We start from the raw sequence: 23,203 nt of genomic DNA on the forward strand, positions 1-23,203 counted from the left end.
AATAACTGGTTCGATAGAAGGCAATTCGGTTTTAGGAAAGGTTATTCCACTGAAGCTCAACTTGTAGGATTCCAGCAAGATATAGCAGATATCTTGGATTCTGGAAGTCAAAAAGACTGTATCGCGATTGACATGTCTAAAGCATTTGATAGGGTGGATCATGGGAGACTACTGGCAAAAATGAGTGCAAATGGACTAGACAAAAGAGTGACTGAATGGGTTGCTATATTTCTAGAAAATAGATCTCAGAGAGTTAGAGTAGGTGAAGATTCATCCGACCCTGTAATAATTAAGAGGGGAATTCGTCCAGGCAGTATTATCGGACCTTTATGTTTTCTTATATATAAAAATGATATGAGTAAAGGAGTGGAATCGGAGGTAAGGCTTTTTGGGGAAGATGTTATTCTCTATAGGGTGATAAATACATTACAAGATTGTGAGCAACTGCAACGTGACCTCGAAAATGTTGTGAGATGGACAGCAGGCAATGTTATGTTGATAAACGGGGCTAAAAGTCAGGTTGTGAGTTTCACAAATAGGAAAAGTCCTCTCAGTTTTAATTACTGCGTTGATGGGGTGAAAGTTTCTTTTGGGGATCATTGTAAGTATCTAGGTGTTAATATAAGGAAAGATCTTCATTGGGGTAATCACATAAATGGGATTGTAAATAAAGGGTACCGATCTCTGCACATGGTTATGAGGGTGTTTAGGGGTTGTAGTAAGGATGTAAAGGAGAGTGCATATAAGTCTCTGGTAAGACCCCAACTAGAGTATAGTTCCAGTGTATGGGACCCTCACCAGGATTACTTGATTCAAGAACTGGAAAAAAATCCAAAGAAAAGCAGCTCGATTTGTTCTGGGTGATTTCCGACAAAAGAGCAGCGTTACAAAAATGTTGCAATGTTTGGGTTGGGAAGAATTGAGAGAAAGAAGAAGAGCTGCTCGACTAAGTGGTATGTTCCGAGCTGTCAGCGGAGAGATGGCGTGGAATGGCATTAGTAGACCAATAGGTTTGAATGGCGTCTATAAAAGTAGGAAAGATCACAATATGAAGATAAAGTTGGAATTCAAGAGGACAGACTGGGGCAAATATTCATTTATAGGAAGGGGAGTTAGGGATTGGAATAACTTACCAAGGGAGATGTTCAATAAATTTCTAATTTCTTTGAAACCATTTCGGAAAAGGCTAGGAAAGCAACAGATAGGGAATCTGCCACCTGGGCGACTGCCCTAAATGCAGATCAGTGTTGATTGATACCAGAGGACTGGAAGCTAGTTTTGATCCATCCTTTACACAAGAAACGAAATGTAAGAGATGTGAACAATTACCGTGGTATTTCTCTTCTGTCAGTAGCCTACAAAATCCTGTCACTATCCATCCTTGAAAGACTTGAACAGCAAGTTGAACACATACTCTGGAAATATCAAGCAGATTTTTGGAAAGGCCGATCAAGTGCAGAACAAATACTTAACCTCAAAAATATAATGAGATACCATACGTATGCTGAGAGGTCGAATATATCTATCGACATCTGTAGATTTCAGGAAAGCATACGACTCCATCGACCGTGATGTGTTGCTTAACATACCTGCAGAAATGGGAGTCGATGAGAAACTGCTGACGATAATAAAAGCAAAGCTAACTAATAACAAATCCAAAGTAAAATTCCAAGGATATCTCTCTGAACCCTTTTAGATCAAGACAGGCGTTCGACAGGGAGATGAGCTGTCTCCTCTTTTGTTCAACTGCGTACTTGAGAAGGTAATACTGGAGTGGCGAAAGACGTTAAAAGAAGGAAACCTTTACAAACCCTTAACGACTGGGACAAAAATATCGGAGTGGAAATAAATTGCTTAGCCTTTGCCGATGATATAGCCCTGATGACAGAAAATTTCGAAAGTGCAACAAAACAGATCAATGTGTTGTAGGAAGTGGCAGAACAAACAGGTTTATAAATTTCCTTTCAAAAGACAGAAGTAATGTCAAACATCAAAGATGATACGGCACAACTAAACACCAAATATGGAACGATAAACTGTGTTAATAAATGTAAATACCTAGGGGAATGGATCCAGCAAAATGGACTTCACAAAGAGGCCATAGCAGCAAGAATCAAGAAAATGGAAGTCACTTTCCAAACCACTCGCAACGCATACAGCAAAAAGTGCTTTCCCTGAACACAAAAGTTCGTCACTACAACATTGTCATCAAAGCAGTATCACAATATGCATCTGTATGTCTTATCCTATCCGAGAAATGTTTGCATGCGGATTTAGAGAGGAAGGAAAGAAAGATCCTACTCACCATACTTGGCCCAAACTACAAAAATGGCATCTACATTAGAAAATCCAGGCAAGAAGTACATACCCTAAGATAGGGAAGATCACGGACACAATGCGTAAAGGCAGAGTTCGTTTCTACGGTCATATATGACGGATGATTGAGCTCGATGGACGAAACGTTTCTTCAGTATATTTGACTTAATACCGAAAAACGGCAATGCCATGGTACGTCAATGTCAAGAAGGATCTTCAATCAATCAATACTGATCTGCATTTAGTGCAGTCGCCCAGGTAGCAGATTCCCTATCTGTTGCTTTCCTAGCCTTTTCCTCAATGATTTCAAAGAAATTGGAAATTTATTGAACATCTCCCTTGGTAAGTTATTCCAATCCCTAACTCCCTTTCCTATAAATGAATATTTGCCCCAGTTTGTCCTTTTGAATTGCAACTTTATCTTCATATTATGATCTTTCCTACTTTTATAAACGTCACTCAAACTTATTCGTCTACTAATGTCATTCCACGCCATCTCTCAACTGACAGCTCAGAACATACCACTTAGTCGAGCAGCTCTTCTTCTTTCTCTCAATTCTTCCCAACCCAAACATTGCAACATTTTTGTAACGCTACTCTTTTGTCGGAAATCACCCAGAACAAATCGAGCTGCTTTCCTTTGGATTTTTTCCAGTTCTTGAATCAGGTAATCCTGGTGAGGGTCCCATACACTGGAACCATACTCCAGTTGGGGTCTTACCAGAGACTTATATGCTCTCTCCTTTACATCCTTACTACAACCCCTAAACACCCTCATAACCATGTGCAGAGATCTGTACCCTTTATTTACAATCCCATATATGTGATTACCCCAATGAAGATCTGTCCTTATATTAACACCTAGATACTTACAATGATCCCCAAAAGGAACTTTCACCCCATCAACGCAGTAATTAAAACTGAGAGGACTTTTCCTATTTGTGAAACCCACAACCTGACTTTTAACCCCGTTTATCAACATAACATTGCCTGCTGTCCATCTCACAACATTTTCGAGGTCACGTTGCAGTTGCTCACAATCTTGTAATGTATTTATCACTCTATAGAGAATAACATCTTCCGCAAAAAGCCTTACCTCCGATTCCACTCCTTTACTCATATCATTTTTATATATAAGAAAACATAAAGGTCCGATAATACTGCCTGGACGAATTCCCCTCTTAATTATTACAGGGTCGGATGAATCTTCACCTACTCTAATTCTCTGAGATCTATTTTCTAGAAATATAGCAGCCCATTCAGTCACTCTTTTCTCAAGTCCAATTGCACTCATTTTTGCCAGTAGTTTCCCATGATCCACCCTATCAAATGCTTTAGACAGGTCAATTGCGATACAGTCTTTTTGACCTCCAGAAACCAAGATAACTGCTATATCTTGCTGGAATCCTACAAGTTGAGCTTCAGTGGAATAACCTTTCCTAAAACCGAACTGCCTTCTATCGAACCAATTATTAATTTCACAAACATGTCTAATATAATCAGAAAGAATGCCTTCCCAAAGCTTACATACAATGCATGTCAAACTTACTGGCCTGTAATTTTCAGCTTTATGTCTATCACCCTTTCCTTTATACACAGGGGCTACTATAGCAACTCTCCATTCATCTGGTATAGCTCCTTCGGCCAAACAATAATCAAATAAGTACTTCAGATATGGTACTATATCCCAACCCATTGTCTTTAGTATATCCCCAGAAATCTGATCAATTCCAGCCGCTTTTCTAGTTTTCAACTTTTGTATCTTGTAGTAAATGTCATTATTATCATACGTAAATTTTATTGCTTCTTTGGCCTTAGTCTCTTCCTCTATCTTGACATTATCCTTGTAACCAACCATCTTTACATACTGCTGACTGAATACTTCTGCCTTTTGAAGATCCTCACATACACACTCCCCTTGTTCATTAATTATTCCTGGAATGTCCTTCTTGGAACCTGTTTCTGCCTTAAAATACCTATACATACCCTTCCATTTTTTTTCCACTAAAATTCGTATGACTGCCAATTATGCTTGCCATCATGTTATCCTTAGCTGCCTTCTTTGCTAGATTCAATTTCCTAGTAAGTTCCTTCAATTTTTCCTTACTTCCACTGCCATTTCTAACTCTATTTCTTTCCAGTCTGCACCTCCTTCTTAGTCTCTTTATTTCTCTAATAAGGTGGGTCTTTACCATTCCTTACCACCCTTAAAGGTACAAACCTGTTTTCGCATTCCTCAACAATTTCTTTAAACCCATCCCAGAGTCTATTTACATTTTTATTTACCGTTTTGCACCAATCATAGTTACTTTTTAGAAACTGCCTCATGCCTGCTTTATCAGCCATATGGTACTGCCTAACAGTCCTACTTTTAAGACCTTCCTTTCTATCATATTTATTTTTAACTACCACAAAAACAGCTTCATGATCACTAATACCATCCATTACTTCAGTTTCCCTATAGAGCTCATCTGATTTTATCAGCACGACATCCAGGATATTTTTCCCTCTGGTTGGTTCCATCACTTTCTGAATCAGCTGTCCTTCCCATATTAACTTATTTGCCATTTGTTGGTCATGCTTCCTGTCGTTCGCATTTCCTTCCCAATTGACATCTGGTAAATACAGATCTCCCGCCACAATCACATTTCTTTCCATGTCGTTTCCCACATAGCTGACTATCCCATCAAATAATTCCGAATCCGCGCCTGTGCTACCCCTTCCCGATCTGTACACTCCAAATATATCAAGTTGCCTATTATCTTTAGAAATGAGCCTTACACCTAGAATTTCATGTGTCTCATCTTTAACTTTTTCGTAGCTTACAAATTCTTCTTTCACCAGAATGAACACTCCCCCTCCCACCATTCCTATCCTATCTCTACGATACACACTCCAGTGCCGTGAGAAAATGTCTGCATGCATTATATCATTTCTCAGCCATGATTCAACTCCTATTACAATATCTGGTAAATATATATTTATTAAATTACTTAATTCTATTCCTTTCTTTACAATACTTCTACAGTTCAACACTAACAATTTTATGTCATCCCTACTTGATTTCCAGTTCCCTGTTCCCTTATCACCGCTCTTAAAGAACTGGGCATACAAGCAGAAGATGCACCAGACCGAAATCTTTTCAGAGCAGCCATCAAGACTTTTGGGACTTTCCGGGACGAATAACGGGCAACTGGTGCGAAATGGATGTTGTGCTAAACACAGTGAGCTGATGAAGACGATGTAGATCAAGCGAAAAATGAACAAATGCCAGACTGTAAAGTGAGGCTTATCGTGGTCCCTAGTTGGCCAATTGGCGAAGTTGAATGATGATGATGATGATAATAATAATAATAATAATAATAATAATAATAATAATAATAAGTAGATACGAGCCCCGTGGTCCTCAGTAGGCCTAAACGACAAAGAATAATAATAATAATAATAATAATAATAATAATAATAATAATAATAATAATAATAATCTGGTTGTTTACTTGAATAAATGATCTTGTTGAGTCCTTGTTGAGGTACAAAGTAGCCGTGCTTTGAGCTCTTATTAGCGCTGATATTCTAATTGTGGTATTTCTAAGAACTTTCAGAAGTCCGTTTTAAATATATTGTGACAGTTCGGTCGATGTTCTCTCCTTCAGTTATTTACCCTATGAGGATTTCCTTTATTTTTTTACTTATGTATATGGCGAACTAACTATTGAATAAGGCTTAATTAGGGCATATCTATTATACTGAGAGAGTCAATAAGAACACCCACCTCAAATATCTCCAGGTCGGTTAAAAGTTTCGGTTTTCATGTTCTTAAATGACACACGGGATACAATATACTTCAATTTTCCGTGGGATTGTGAATAATGGAGATCCTCATACCAACACAGCAACATCAAGGTATGCGAATTCAGAGCTATACTTATTTGTCACGTATTTTTTACACTTCTGGGACCAAATCAGCATTACAAACAATACTCTTCAAATCGTGGCGTGTAAGTAGATATAAATCAGCGGAAAGAGATAATGGTGGGTAGTCGTAATTACGAAGTTATATTTTTCGTATCAAGGAAATATTTAAGCGAGTTTTTCACTTTTTAAATAAATAATAAATAAAAAAATAACGCAAATTTTGCATTTCGTTGCATGAATAACGCAATTTTATATACCTTCGAATTTTTTAAACATTTCTGCGAAATTTCAAAATTAAAGCGTCATATTGAAATAGAATGACATCACTAAATAGTGCTAAAGGATTCTGGATATCGTCTGTACTTATTATCACTGACTTAAACGTGAATAATATTTACTCTTCAATGCAAGAAGTAGCGAGTCCATTTTTACTCTTTGGTTAGGAGGCGCATTCTCATCGCCACGTCGCCAAACATCGTGAACAGAAGTATTAAAAGTCCCTTATTTTGTGTTCTACAGCTCCATGGCTAAATGGTTAGCGTGCTGGCCTTTGGTCAAAGGGGTCCCGGGTTCGATTCCCGGCAGGGTAGGGAATTTTAACCATCACTGATTAATTTCTCTGGCACGGAGGCTGGGTGAATATGCCGTCTTCATCATCATTTCATCCTCATCACTACGCGAAGATCGCCTACGGGAGTCAAATCGAAGGACCTGCACCTGGCGAGCCGAATATGTCCTCCGACACACCCGGCACTAAAAGCCATACGCCATTTCATTTCAATTTTGTGTTGTTATAAATTAAAATTCCTTTTAACAATGCTGAAAATACATGTTTATATAAAAGAATGCGCGAGACAATTTGAGATGAACAGGTTATTTGCTATTGATGATAGAAAATTATACTACGGTATAAAATAGCTAGAATATAGTTACATATTAAATAGTGCTTGTCCTTTGTTCCACTGTTTTAACAATAATAATAATAATAATAATAATAATAATAATAATAATAATAATAATAATAATAATAATAAAATTACAGAGTTTTTGAACATTTTTGGCTTAACGCAGAAATATTCTGGTAAGTTTTAAAATAGCACAGCTTCCTCGAAAAAAGTAACTAAGCTTGTGAAGAAAAATAATCCCACTAAAAGAACACTACCTTTTGTAGGTCTCCGGTCATGCTGCATTGATGAGAACGCGGTGTGTTCCGTCCGAATTGGGTAACTGTAGGTAGTTTCGTCACACCATTGGGCATAAACACAGTACGAAATATTCCACAATTAGGATACATTAAATGTAATGTGGCTTACCGGATATGGACGAGGGAGTTATAAAAATATTGGGCCGATTGCAGAAACGGTGTTTAGACGATGTCTAAGGTTAAACAATGCCTAAGTATGGCTGCCGCGTTGCAGAGACGTACTTTACCACTTAGACACTGTCTAAAACCACCGTTCAACCGGCCATGTTTAAACACTGCCGAGAACACTGTTTAACCTCAAATGAGAGGAGTGAAACACAATCAGAGGTTATGTACCACGAAACATGCCATTTGTATGATCACATTGAGACGATTCCGGGAAGAAAGCTTAGTCCGGCGGCCTCTGTGTGGGTCCCGCTACGAAATCGCAGCAATTCATTTGAAATGTACGGGGAGGTAGAGCTTAAAATAAGATTTCGCTTCTCAAGAGACTAGTTTCTTGAGACTGACAAAGGGACAGTCCGGTAACTGTCAACTTGAACAGATCCTGGCAACCGCTATATGTGTTATTAGACATAGGGTAATTTCCATTGAATTATAGGTCACCTCGACTACATACATGTCAGAATTACGTGTCCCAAGCGTAAACCCCCTGTGGGTGAGGGCGGTAGAATGACAACCACGATATCCCCTGCCTGTCGTAAGAAGCGAATAAAAGGGTCCTCAAGGGCTCTGAACTTTGGAGAGTGGGTTGGCAACCACGGGGCCCTCAGCTCAGTCCTGGCATTGCTTCCACTTTCATTTCTAGCCAAGCCCTGCATGTTCTATAAATTTGAGCGAAATCGGTGGTGACGAGTAGGGAATGCCCCCTTGTAAGTAACATTCAATATACGCGCAACGTTTGAATAGTTTGAAACCATGATTTGCTTCCAAAGGAATGACTGTGCATTAAAAACAAGTACACCGACAAATCTGCTTAATTTATTGTGCTGGCGGAAAAGAAAGTTCCATTTAGAGAGACAGAAGTTGGTATCGATATCCCCCTTCGTGAAGGAAGCATAATATTGTTGAATCCCTTAATGCATTTTAAGGATATGAAAAGACAATTTTAATATATTTAACGAATCTGTATTTGAGGTGGAAGTTCTTATTTTCGCACACTGTAACCAGACGCACTGACACACAACTAACGATAACACCCATGTCCAAGGTGGGACTCTAACGAGCAGCCAACACCTTCTTACCATCTGAGTTACACGGGCCGGAGTTTGCTCTCACTATCATAGAGAAGTTGACTCACTGCTAATGTTGGGCCTCGGCCAGTGTACGCCATAATGTTCATACTGACGTCATACACATTGTTCTGTAGCTCACAGCACTGCACGTGCCATACCTGCAAATTTAGCTTATTAGAGGGTCAGCAAATACCAGTGATTGCGAATGGTGGAGAAATTTTGACATTGCCGTTTATATAGGAATGGAAGTGAAGAAAATAGATACATTGGTGAAGACGTGTAAGAAAAATGAAATAACGTACCTCTCTCTTGGATTCCCATGTCAGTATAGAACAAACTGTTGATATAATTTCTCCTTAAAGCATAAGGACTTTCAACTTTGCCCTTAATGATTGTAAGCAGAGATCGATCTTGAGTTGTTTGACGTTTTTGTGAATTTTGCTAGTGGTTTAATGTTCGACTAACATATCGAAGATTTCTGGTGACGCAAGGATGGGAAAAGGCTGGGACTGGGAAGGTATCGGCCGTTGCCTCAATGAAGGCACAGCCCCAGCACTTTCTCGATGTGCAAATGGGAAACAATGAAAAATAATATTCAAGGTTGTCGACGGTGGGATTTGAACGCACTACCCCCCACCCCCACCCACGAATTGCAAGCCCATAGCTACGCGACCCAAACTGCACGGCGCACTCGTTCGTCGGTCGTAAGTTTCATTAAACCTGGAGGTCTGTAAATAACGTGTGGGTGAGGACTTCTCATGATAAAGACAACTTATCTGTAGAGAATATAGTTGCACCCAAAGTACACAGAGGGACGTGAGTTCGTAGGGAAATGTAATTCGTAAATCCTCATTACACGTGAATTACTTGTAGTCTATATAGCGATTAATGTTCCTAGATAGTGAAAAGTTCCATTATTAGATCATTGAAAACTACCATTGATTAAACAGTAAAGACAGCTGCACAGTATGCGCTAATAGAAAAACCTCCTAGGGGTTTTCCTATTATAAATTCCCCCTCCCCCTAGAAGCTGCCCGAAGAGAAAGAATACAAAATACTGTATATATTGATTTTAAAAAAGAAATAGTTTGTAAAGAAACCGAATCATTTCAACAGGAAGGGTAGTTTCTAAACGCAAAATATTCTCAAAAAAATTGTTAAAGTGGAATTGGTGTGGAAAGAGAACATTACCAAGAGAAAATCAAAGCTTCCGGGTTAAATGTCCACTTAAACACGCCCAGAGGCATAGATGCCCATGTACGAAAATGTCCACGCAAAAGGATTAAGGCCTTCCACGAAAAAACATGTGCGGCCATAAAAATGCCCAGTAAAAGACGTTCACAAACAAAATATGTCCATGCTTTTTTTTTTTTAAATAAGCAAAGCAATTTCTGACAGACTTTGTATCAGGGAAATGTGAATTCAGGTTTACTATGCCTTTATCTACATGTGGAACAATCAGAACTTCGACAACAAATCCAAGAACGTTTAGACCTCCCTTTCATTCCATTAGAAACATTCTATACCTACGATGACATCAGGGAGGATCTGTCCGAATAATTTCAAGTCACATCTATATAAATGAAGTTGTAAGCGGTCCGCTGCCTGTAATTTCACTTGTTTTGCCATTTTTTCAGATGTGTCTGTTTATTTGTTTGTTTGTTTGTTTGTCTGTCTCTCTGTTCCACCAACACGGCGAAACGTCTGAATAGATCTCGACCAAACTTCATATATAGAGTATAATCACCCAGGGAAAGGTTTAGATATGCATATGATTTCAAAATCACTTAATGTATTGGGGGTTTATGGGAAAACCAAAACAGTTTTCTTTAATTTTCCCTTATACTATTGTTTTGCTGTAAAATACGTGGACTATATGCGAAACGCCCCTTCATTATACACAACTTTTGTTATTTACATAATTTCGCTTACTCGTCAAATGGCGGAGAAAATTACTACTTTCTGCAGGTTTCGTGATCTACATTGTGTGACCGACAGGCTGAAAACGAACCTACCGCTTACCATGGCAACGTCTCTGGCTGCTTGCCAGCAGGGCAGTAAAATGCCATTATCGTCATCATTCCTGTAAACTGGTGGTTGTTCCTTGGGTAGAAGGCGAGACTGACGTCAAGCTTCCATTCTGCGGGATATTTGCGGAATACCGTTGGAAGTTGCAATCGTTTTCGAATAGCACTGAGGGGACTGTTAACATTTGAACAGTACTGCGGAGTGTGTAGCTCATTATTTCACACCGTAAGGTGTTTTCTGGGATTTGGTATAATTTTTACTGTATTTTTGGCCTACTTCTGTTTTCTGCTTTAATTTCTTGCCTCTGCCTTGCCTCTTTAGGCTGAAGTATTAACACAATAAGACATGTTCTAATCTGTTTACCTAAGAAACCCTGCGCCTAAATTTCTCCTCTGTTACCGCTTTCCTAAATCCGTAACTCATATCGTCACAATTTCATGAGGAACATTTCATCTTCCTATATATCCACTTGGTATTGAACCCAGGACCTTTGTGTCATTAGAAATCAGAGTCCTAAAATTACCGTATGAGGCCCCATATCAATCGCAATGAGAAGCTTCAGGTACATTTTATCTCACAGAAACGGCACGTGGCATGAGCGAGAGCAGTTCCCATTCTCACGCTAAGAAAAATGACGTCACCCACGCGTGTAAAGGAGCATGGATACAACGAAATTATTGATTTAATAAAAATACTTTTTAAAAGGAACTGGCGGTGGAACTAACATAATAAGTGGCCTGTATTTGCATTTGAGACAATTTGGCTTAGTAATACAGACTTTAGATTGCTAAACAGTTTCCGAGGGAAAATTGATAATAGACGCGCATGTACGTTCAACCTATGTCAAGTCAACACAATATAGTGCCTATCATATGAGGTCACTTAACCAGTCAACTGGTTAAGAGAAAATCTTAAATGTTCATAAATATTATCACTACTAATTTAGCAAATACCGTGTTACCAGGAAACCTGCCTTCCATACATTCCCATGGGGTAGGAAAATATATGTAAAATTCTTGGCAGCAAGAGAAAAATGCCTGAGAGAGGGCGTGAAAACTATATAAACTGGGTGCTCCATCTTGAATTACCGCATTGTGTCAATTGAGTTCGAGGAGGAACCTCGCATTTCTGTATAATTTATCAGCGATTATTAGACTTAGTCCAACAAAGGAACATAGTTTTTGGCCGAGGTGGCTGGTGTATTATCTCCAAGTGGAAACAGTTTTTCTAAGTTGCGTTATTTCATAAACAAGAAAATAGACGGTCATTCTGACGCCGCAATCTTTTAAATGAAATCTTTATAAATATTATCGTGTGGAAAAGTATTGCGTGTGCGGTCGGTATTTCAACAGACGGTTCGATCCGCGAAACTATCGAGTGAAGGGTATTTTTATATGCCATTATTTTCAGGTGAAGTAATATGAATTAAAATATTTGTAAAGCCAAACGTGTTGGAATGGCTAAATAAAATGTTGGAGAGGTACTGGTGAATTTGTCCTGATGGCAGGAGACGTACGGCCCAAGGTAGGTGACTTATCACCATTATAACATGTTTTATTTGTTTCATTATGTCACTGTTTATTGTATGTGTATTTGTGACGCATTAAGGTCACCCATTTATTTTCGTGAAATGTCAGAAAATATGACGAAAGGTCATTTGCTTTAGTTCTTGGATAAAGTAGGAAAGTTGTCAAATACCGTGTGAAGTGTTGAAAAAGAATCAATTAGATAGTTGTGAAACGATACAATGTCTAAAGTAGATTGTCATCTCCGTGCGTTTATTTTTCTATATTTTGTAGTGTCAAGCTAAGATATTTAATCTATCGTAAAAATTTATGTTCGAAAATATGAAAGGAGTTGTGAAGAAATCCGTGGTTACTCATTTTCACTCGAAGGAAGGCACTCTGTCATGTTGACCAATTAATATTTATTCAGGAAAGTAACGAGGCAAGATCGATAATATCTGTTACAGGGGATTGCTACTTTCAATGTCCGTTTTTAAAACTGAGTATAACTGACGATAATAATGACAGTAAAATTTTGTCAGTCATTTTCTTGAAGTCCAGTTCAAAAATACGAGGTCATGTTATGCGGAGATGGTTTATGCTCAGAAGGTTAGTATCACAGCTTTGTGGGTCTTGAGTGTTATATTCCATTTTAATGTCGTCGAGAGTTTTGTTGTGTTTAAGCAAGTGGTCAAGTATTGCATAATGTGAGTTGAGGTAGGATTTGTGAATGAGGTAGTTGGAAGCCTGTGGTAATGTTGCCGGGATGTTCTGTTACCCGAGGAATTATTTGTGTAATGTTTGGAGACGGGAATAGGGTCGGACCACATTCGGATTCCACGTAAAATTGTAGGTTCGTGAGTGACATCTTAAAGTAAATCTCTTCGCATAATCTGTGTGGTTCAGGATTGTTATATATTTGTGATTTATCTGCGAGACCGTTGATATCATTTCTTTAAATACCAGTTAAAACGCGAGTAGCACATACTATATATTTCGTATCAAGCGAAGTCAGGAGGGGAGACTTGTTCCGCTAGGACAGCTGATCAGGGGAGCTCGCCACTTGGAAGTTAATGGTAATTTGTATCATTTTCATTGAGTTAAACGTGTTGGAAATCAAATTGTAGTCTGTAGAATGGAGCTTGCCACTTTGAAGGAAACTAATTGGAATGTTAGTCATTTAGTAAATGTTGAGATTTAGTTGCATTCTATAAAATCAACTTTTTAAACCGAGATTTGAAATTATTATTGAAGCGACGGTAATGAGACAATAATGTTCTGATTTAACCCTTTCCAGCGATGTCCAAAAGTAGAGTATTGGTGGTAGTTGTTGATACTTTTTTGAAGGATGCACAAAGCCGTATTTTAAATGTCACAAGGTGATGTGACATGATGAGTCTATTTTGTGCAGATGTTAGTACTTAATAATTTGGGTTTTCCAAGCAAGTATTAATAATTGCTAGTGTTAAAGTAACTGATGGCGTGACGTCATGAAATAAATAAATAATACTGGAAACAATAAATGTATTACGATTTCCATCCTCCACGAATCAAGTGAACGGTGAATTATATAATTAAATTACGTCAGTAAAATAATTAGGGACTTTTAAAGAAACCATTCGTCCTGGTAGATAGAATTTGTTGTTAATTAGGATTATGAAAAATCATTTCAATTTATTAAATTATTAAATTTAGTGAAAATCGTGTTTGAGAAATAACTTAAAACCAAGTGACTAACTTGAAATGTATTCTGGAAATCTTCGTTTATTTCGCTAGGAAAATTCAACTGTTAACGTAACGTTTAAGGGGACATATCCGAAAGCAAAGGATTTGTACTGCTACTAGTGTTGTGAGCGTTGCTGTTGTTGTTGTATCATTTGACTTTGATTGATTGAGCATTAAATGTGGTGGGATTAATAAAGTGGAAACCTTGGTCATCAACTACATTAACTTAATTTTGTTTAGCCTTCAGCTTAGAAACTAGGATGTTCATGGGGTCATCAACCTCAGAGACTTAGATTAGGGCCATTTGCCATTATAGCATCATTTTCCTTGCGCTCATCATGCACAATGACTTTAACGTAAATTACAAAGTTAGATGTCGGTCCATGACATAGTCACAGGTCACATCGATTCAATTAAAGGTCCATGCCGTACAACCACTGTGTGGCACATACCGATTGGACTGCTTTAATTATACCAAGAGTCCAGAGTTAGTGCTACGAGAGCTGGATCATCACGAATCATTATGATGGTACATGCAGTCACACATGGAAGCCGATTTTTAAGGATTTACAGACTTCCTTTAGCCACTCTTAACTTATGACAGTGGTTTCTAGTAAGGGTGCCCCTCAGGCAGTTGAGTTAAAATATATCAACCCGGTATGTCTCAACAGCGTTATATTGTCATCTTTTAGTGTGTTTATCGAACAAGTTGAAGTTCGATTTAAATGTTTGTTTTTAACTTCACTTCAATAATTTCTTGAATAAATATAGATTTTTCATAGATTTGATTCCTCGTTTAGTGGATAGATCAAAATTACTGAAACCCGCCTCTTACCTAAGCAAGTGACGAAGATCCCGTAAACGACCCAAGAGATATATAGATCTCATGTCGATTGCTAATAGGTAAGGAAGGTAGGTAGGTATTCTTTATGGACCTTGAAGGATTCAGTATTTACATATTTGCCCTATCCGGATGTCATCAATTATAATCCTATTTTGTATTAATGTCAACTTTCTTAACGGTATTACTTTCTTCCTTAATTTCTCCGTATGTGTGCGAGTTCTAATCCCGCAACTTGAACACACTATCCTTTGAAGAAAAGTTCCAAGTTGTTCAAATATATAACATTTTCGCCCTTGAAAATATCGAAATTTCGAGGCAATTTTAATGACGGTGCATACCATCGTTTCGGGGTAACTGCTGACTGAACAGAAAACACAATCGCCGCTCAATTTGGAGAGATCTACGACTTTGGCCCTAAGACTTTTTGTCGTATCTCGATTCCTTATACATAAGATAGAACTGCATTTCTCGATTATAATCAAATCTCTCCAAACTCTATTGTGACTGGCACTAGGAAAACGGGCCTGATTTGCAATGAAAAACTCCCCATATCTATTGTGAATTGCAGTTGGCAAATGAACCTACAGTTATAGTACAAAGTTCCGAACTCGATTGTGAATGGCAGTAGGAAATGTGACCTGCCATTATCATAACTCCCCAACGCGCACCTTTATGGGAAACGACTTACGGGATCCTCCCCGTTTTGTTTCTCGGATAGCGCTAAGTGGCATGCAATTTACTATAATCTTATTCACTGCGTGTACAGTAATTAACGTAGAAATCCGTAAACAAGGTAGAATACCGTAGGGTAGCGCGGGTACATTTGCTAGTATAATATAATGAGTGGTCGACGTACTCGGAGGCGGAGCAGAGATGTCCCAACAAAGTTTTCACCACCAGCTTGGAATATGTATAGGCCTAGGCTAAATCTTGAGAGATACCATGGAACAAATAATATCGTGGAATCATTCACAATAAATTTCAGAACATGATCCAAGCTCATCATGTCAGTACATTGTACAAGTACACAACAAAATGTTTAGACATACAGTTAGGTGGACATTTTGGTTGTGGACATGTTATGTTCTGAACACTCTACTAAATGTACCTACTTCTCCAGTACTTAACATTATTTTATTAGGATATGCATGTGTTGCACAACATGGCGTAACTATTCATTACGATAAAAGTTCCAATGAGAAGAACAGCTGTTCTCTCCAGAGAGTATACATCTCTGTGTCATTACGCTGTGGTTACCAGCGCACTCACAGTATTATTTTTTAAATACACTACAGTCTCCCCCACTTAGAAATGTGTTATACACGAATGTTAAATAAACACTTTGAAGCTGTGAACTTATCAGATAAGGAATATAGACGAATTAAAAAGGAGAACAGATAATCTATGGAATTTTGAAAAAGGTACTTCACTTCTCACAGAACAGTCGAAGTGAGTTGGTTCACAAAACAAAATCACAGAACCGCACAGGCAGTCGAGTATGTCTTGATGATCTACGGACACGTACATTTGTTGGAACATCGGAATTCTGTCGTGGTGTCACTGCCGTATCGGGGGTTGATGGATTTTCTACTGGAACAGCTGGATCTTGGCGTGGTGATACTGTTAAATCAGAATTAACCGAGACATGGTAATCTGGAGCTCTAGGTACGTCGTATGATTGGGCTGGTTCAGATGTAACTGGTTTTGGTTGAATCAGTGTCCCACGCATTTGGTCAATATGGCGTTTCAGTGTCCTTCCTGATTCGTCCAAAATAACCAGGTAGTGTCCCTGACCATACTTCTTTACAACCTTTCCAAATTTCCAAGTGTACTTGTTATTGCAGAAGAAGCCCACCTGGACTATCTCCCCCACTTGAAACGATCGTCCTGGTTTGGCTACGGATAATGAAGGTTGAGGTCGGATAGGGAAGAAAGCATCAAGACGAATCCTCATTTTTCGGTTCAGGTATAGCTCTGCTGGTGACTTTCCACGTGCAAGGTGTGTAGCACGGTATCGAAACAGAAACTTTTGTATTTTCTCATATATTGGCACATTATCATCTGAGGCAGAACGGAGACGATTCTTCAATATTTGAACATGTCATTCTGCCAAGCCATTAGTGGCTGGGTGACCAGGTGCAATGAATTTTTGAAAAATTCCATTTGTTGAACAATAGGTGCGAAACTCATTGCTTTGAAAAATGGCTGCGTTATCTGAGACAATGCTTGCTGGAAATCCATGAGAAGCAAATATACGGTTTAGCAACACGATTGTGGAGATACTTGTTGGTGTATCTCGTAAAATTTGCACTTGTGCCCATTTCGATTTGGCGTCCACACAAATCAGAAAGTTGCAGTTCTCAAAAGGTCCTGCATAATCAATATGCACTCTTTTCCAGTTCTCTTTTGGTTCGTCCCATGGATGCACTGGTGATTTTGGTGGATTTGCTCTTGTCAATGCACATGTTTGACATATTTTTACTAGGCGTTCAATGTCTCGATCAATTCCAGCCAATAGACGTAGCAACGTGCCAGCTGTTTCATCTTCATGATGCCCAAATGAGTTTCGTGAAGTTCATTTAAAACCTGATCTCTTAGTCTGGAAGGGATAACAACTCTATCTTGTCTATACAGCACACCATCATTCAGAGTATATTCTGAAACCATCCGTTCATTATGTAAATCAAAAACAAGTTTACTCAGTTCATGATCTTAACGTGTTTCATCCTGGATGGTGCGAAATGTGATTCGTTCGCTTGAAATTTTAAAAATTAGGTGCGTAAATAACTGGTTAACTTCATCTCCAATGGAGATATCTGTTGAAGAAACTTGCTGTAGGGAAGCCCGCGGTAAACAGTCAACATTTTAGTTCTCTGCATCATTCTTAAATTGAACTGTGTAATCGAATCCCGACAAGAACGAAGCATATCGTGGTAGACGAGCAGATGTCATCTGTGGTAGAGCTTTATTTTGCTGAAAAATACGAGTTAGCGGTTCATTGTCAGTCACTAGTGTGAAGTGCCTGCCAAAAACATAGGCATAAAAGTGGTTGACAGCAAACATTATTGCCAAAGCGTCCCTGTCGAGTTGGCTATAGTTCTGTTCTGATACAGTCAGTGATCGTGATGCATACGCAATCGGCCTTTCTACTCCATCAATTAGATGGCTAAGGACAGCGGCAACACCTGTTGGACTTGCATCTGACGTCAGAACTATTGGTAATTTTGGATCATAGGGCGTTAAGAACCTATCGCTACACAACTCTGCTTTTAACTTGAGGAATGCGGTTTCACATTCCGAAGTCCATATGTAACGTTGGCCTTTGCGAAGCAGGTGCCGTAATGGATATAACATGGTGGAGAAATCGGGTATAAACCTGGAGTAGTATGTGGTTAGTCCCAAAAATCTGCTTAGTTCATCAACGTTTGTAGGATGAGGCATGTCATTAACACCTCTAACTTTTTCTGGGGACTTACTAATGGTATTATGCTGGATAACATGGCCCTAATATTCAATTCTCTCTTCAAAGAAAGACCACTTAGCTCGGTTGATATGCAGATCAAAATCAGATAATCTCTTCAGACATAACCGCAAATTGTGTGTGCACTCCTCCAGAGTTGATCCGTGTACGATTAAGTCGTCAAAATAGGCTTCTGATTTTGGAAGTCCCCTGAGGATTTGTGAAATGACTCGGTTAAATTCGGATGGCGCTTTTTTAATTCCGAAACTTAGACGATTCTTTCTATATGTTCACGATGTGTAGGTATAGTCTGGATTGTAGCACTTTCATAATCAACTGCCAAGTGTAGAAATGCTTTGAACAAGTCCAATTTACAAAAATATTTGGTATCACGTAGGCTGTTCAACACATTATCAATTCGCCTTATGGGGTAATTTGCAGCAACAAGTTTCTCATTTACACCACATTTCTAATCAACACATAATCTAACTCCTCCATCTGGCCTAGGAATGACGACCAACGGTGACCCCCAATCACTTGATGATACAGGAGATATGACCTCAGGTGCTTCTAGTGAGTCCAGCTGTCTTTCAACTCGTTCACAAAGTGCATAGAGAACATCCCGTTCTCGTGTAAATACTGGTTTAGCTCCTTCACGTAACTGTAACTTTACTTCTAATTTTGGAACACGTCCAATTCTCTCTTCAAAAACATCAGGAAATTCATTAATTACGTCATCAACTGAAAAGATAGCGTTAACTGGATATGACATGAGTGGAGTTTCCTTGCTAGCATCTATTTCCTTTAATTCAATACCAAGTCTCCTAATCCACAATCTTCCAAGTAATGCCGAACAGCCCTTAGGGGCAATATATAACATCTTGGATTTCCTTGTCTTTATATACAGCTGAGACTGTAGCCTTTCCCATAGGTGTGATAATATTGCCTGAATATGAGCGAAAGGCAATTCCAGATTGTTATAAGGGTAAACCTTGATCCAATTCATTAAATGCATCTTCAGGAAGCAGAGTAAAACAAGCACCAGAGTCAACTTTAAAACACTATGTCTTATTGTTTAGTGATACAGTAACTATATATTTATCAGAGTCAGGAGTAACTTCAAATAATTCTATATGTGATGGACAGAAAGTATGTTCTGCTTTATTCACACCGTATGAATGATCCTGGGCATCACATGGTATAACTGAAATTGATTTAGTTGAGCTGGAACTATCTGCTTCTGATTTGGAATTTCGCATTAGGCTGGTGATACACACATTGACTAGGTGACCTTCTCTTCCACAAGATTCACATCTAATATCATACCTACTAACTCGGCATTCTGACACACGATGATTCGGCTTAGCACATCGGAAACAGAGGTTATCAATTCCTAATCTTCTGAAATCAGGTCCGATTATTCCACTAGAGAGAGAACGTTGACCATATCGGATACTTTGATTCGGTGAACGTGTGTTACATGGATGGTCAGGGCTCAACGAATGGTTACTCTTGCTATAACTGGAGCTCGGAGAACGATAACGAAAACTGTGATCCCGTCGAGATCGGTGATCTGAGCCAGCAGTAACCTTATATGTATCGCTGTTGTCGAATTCAGATGCCGACGAAGAAGCTTGTCTGGTAAATTCCCTACTTTCGATTCTAGACGTTTCCAATAACGTTGCCTTAGCTAGGATTTCATCAAAAGTGGTGATATTAGATTGCAGTAACTGTTCGCGTAACCAATTGTCTCGTAAACCTCTTATGAAATGGGCTCTTAGAAATACATCCTAAATTGAAACTGTACGTTGACATTGGCATTTGAATGTGAATTCGCACTCAGCTAAATTGCGTTGAAGAGTTGCGACAAAATCGGCGATAGACTGTTCCTCTTTCTGATACACATTTAAAAAATAATGCTGAGAAATAACGGCACTTTTCTTGGGAACAAGCATTTGGCGGAAGAGTTTAACCAGATCTGTAAATGACTGAGTTCTGATCGATTTTTCTGGGCCTAGAAATGCAGATAGACTGTTGTAATGCACAGAACCTATAGAGACACATAGTAGCTGTTCTTTCTTTTCCTTATCTGTGATATTTTTCATTGCTACGTAACTCTCAAACCTCTCCATAGAGCATGCACATTTTTCCTTCCTAGAATCAAAATTTTCAAATGGTTGTATGCTTGAACAGTTACCGGAATGCGAGACTTCTCTTCCCGATTCTCTTTGGAGTGTTATAAACTGAGTAAGCAGGGTTTATTGTTGTCGGTTGAATGCATCTAATAGTTTAGCAAATTGTTCTGAATCCATTCTTCTGAGTGTAACTTAATTGTGTCAAAACAGAGGTAAATATTTTCGGTGGTCAATTGATAGTACTGTGCAGAATATCAGCAATAATTATTTATACTTTCTCCTCGCCGCCAACTGTTATGTTCTGAACAATCTACTGTACCCTGATGAGATAGGCCCTAGTTTCATGATTTGGTATTTTTGAAGATAAATACAGATATATAGAAATATTAAATGAAATACAGTGTCAGTGTTGTGTGGACGGGAGAATTTCAACATAGCCCGGCGTGATCGCGACAAACCGTCGCCACATTTAAGCTTGTCATTAGGGGGAGAATGTTTCTTGGCCAGAAGATAAGAGGATTAAAGCTAGAGCTCACAACAACGAAGTAATGACTTCGAGGAAGTGAAAGAGTATATATTTCGGACCAAGGGCGAGCAGATGTATCACCAATACCGAGAATGTGACGTACCAGTTTTTCCACGCCCGAGGCATTTGGTGTTGGCACGTTACAAGGGAGAGATTTCAAACTAACCGAAGCGGTGTTGACCAATGAGAAAATTTATCATAGGCCCGCAGATAAACCAACATAAGAAAAACTCAGAGTGAACTCCAGTTAGCTTCTCCGATAACAATAATTAAATTATTCCAACCACATAATTGAATAGAGGGGATTTTTGTGATATCGTTCCCATGTTGATTAATTGTAATCGTAATAAATTAAAGTAATGAATTCGTGGAAATGACCCACGCTATCTCGCCATTGGTCGAGATGAGCACGCCATCAGGGACGCCGAGTTAGCGCGCGAAAGGTGGAGGACAGAAATTAAGTGATATTTCCATGATCACCGAATGATATGAGTTCAGAATACGACACATGAATGTGTATCGCCAGTGTATTAAGTAGGATAAAGCAAGAGATCCAAATCCACCTGCATATGCCGATTTAGGATAACCAACCCCCCTCTCCAGGAGATGACCGCGGATGACCCCGGCGGGAAACCATATCGTCCATAAAAGTCCAGTAGTGGAACCTCACATCACCCAGTCGTTTGAAGTCACCAGTTGTGACCGGTCGGATGAAGTAGTTGAGACTCTGACACGTTGACTCTGTAAGTCAGTACCTCGGGGCGCATTCGAAGTCAGTTAAAGCTGAAAGTGCGTGAGTTATCAGGAGAATGAATAAGAACAGTGAAATTATCCATAGTACCGAGTGTAAATAATCAGTACAACTGTATGTTGAATTTAATAAATGTCATGTGATTGAATAATAAATAATCAACGGAACGCCGATAGTACCTTTGGAAGGCAGTGTGCGGAGCCTGAAGTAAACACCTCAAGATAGACGGTGAATAACTATCCGAGCAGGGAATTATAGGAGCTAGGCGATTATCAAGACGGCTTAGAAATAAACCAGGAAGTGCCGGTTGAAGACGCGATACGCGCCGGTTCAAATGAACGACACTACGTCGTAATGTGTCACGACGTGTGTTTCGGGCGTATATGAAGAGTATATTGTGCGAGTGTCAGGGGTCTAGGAGCACCTATAAGTGGTTTTTTTTGTTATTAGTATTCTTGTGTAAAATAGTGTAATAAGGTATTAATCATGGGTAGTCACCCACAAGTGTTTTATTGTGTTAAATTTGTATTGTGCGACATGATGGACGAGTAGATCACCAAGGGGCCGTAAGGCCTATATCTCATCCGCTACGAGACAATGGAATTCTACATAGGAATGAGTACACAATTTTGATATTTGGGGGATGTTATCGCGACTAAACGGGGTTCAGTGTAAATTAATTATGGTTACTTAACATGGTCCGCCTCCCGAGTCCATGATTTTATTTTTTTGTTAGACGGACGAACTAATTTATATTAACGTAATAATGGGTTAGATTAATTAATCTGAGTATTTGTTTGTTGTATATAATGTAAATATGGGATATATTTTCTTTCAATTAAGGCATGCTGTTGGTAATACTTTGACTTAAGTTCATTTCAAGTGTTAAATTCCTTTTTTGTGCTAACCCATTTATTTGATTTTCAATCACTGCGGTGATCATTTGTATGTTAGGAATATTTTCTATTAGACAGCCAGATTATGAAAGAGCCAGAGTATGTAAAATTTGTGTTGCGTACGGAAGGTCATTAAAATACTAATAATAATAATGTTTGTGAGTTGACAAAGGAAAGTAAATTAATAATAATAGTAATATTTGTGCGTTTGCAAGTCAAAGTATAAGAATAATAATAATAATGGCAGTGCTTCGTGAGTTGGCTAGTGCAAATAATAATCAATGTGGAGATGACATGTAGCGTTAAAGACTTTCATTCGCGTAATCAGTTTGATTTTACGTAAATTTTTGATTTTACGTTTTTGGACTTTATTTTAACCATTAAAAATTGTTTAAAAGCGATAGAGGCACGTGAATTAGAATGGTCACGATATGTTAAAAGCCCAGAATGGTTTGAGCCCATATTTAGAGTTGGAAGTCATGAGGGACGAATATCCGGCGTGAAATAAATTGAGCCGTATTGTTTGTAATGATGAAATAGATGAATCTCAAGGCCTAAGATTATATAAATGCATATGCCGGTGTTATTAGTGGTAGAATCCACGCACCGAGGATTAATTTATGAATTAAATGTTTGAAGAGTTCCGATGAAAGGAAATGGACT

The 23,203-nt window shown here is 38.7% G+C and overlaps 1 pseudogene; it reads right to left on the reverse strand.

Moving 5' to 3' along the window:
• Positions 1–16,726, reverse strand: part of LOC137498951 (uncharacterized) — a 30,368-nt pseudogene extending 13,642 nt beyond the window's left edge.
• Between the last annotated feature and the right edge of the window lie 6,477 nt (positions 16,727–23,203).

This window comes from Anabrus simplex, chromosome 3, assembly GCF_040414725.1.
Source record: "Anabrus simplex isolate iqAnaSimp1 chromosome 3, ASM4041472v1, whole genome shotgun sequence".
Taxonomy (NCBI): Eukaryota; Metazoa; Arthropoda; class Insecta; order Orthoptera; family Tettigoniidae; genus Anabrus; species Anabrus simplex.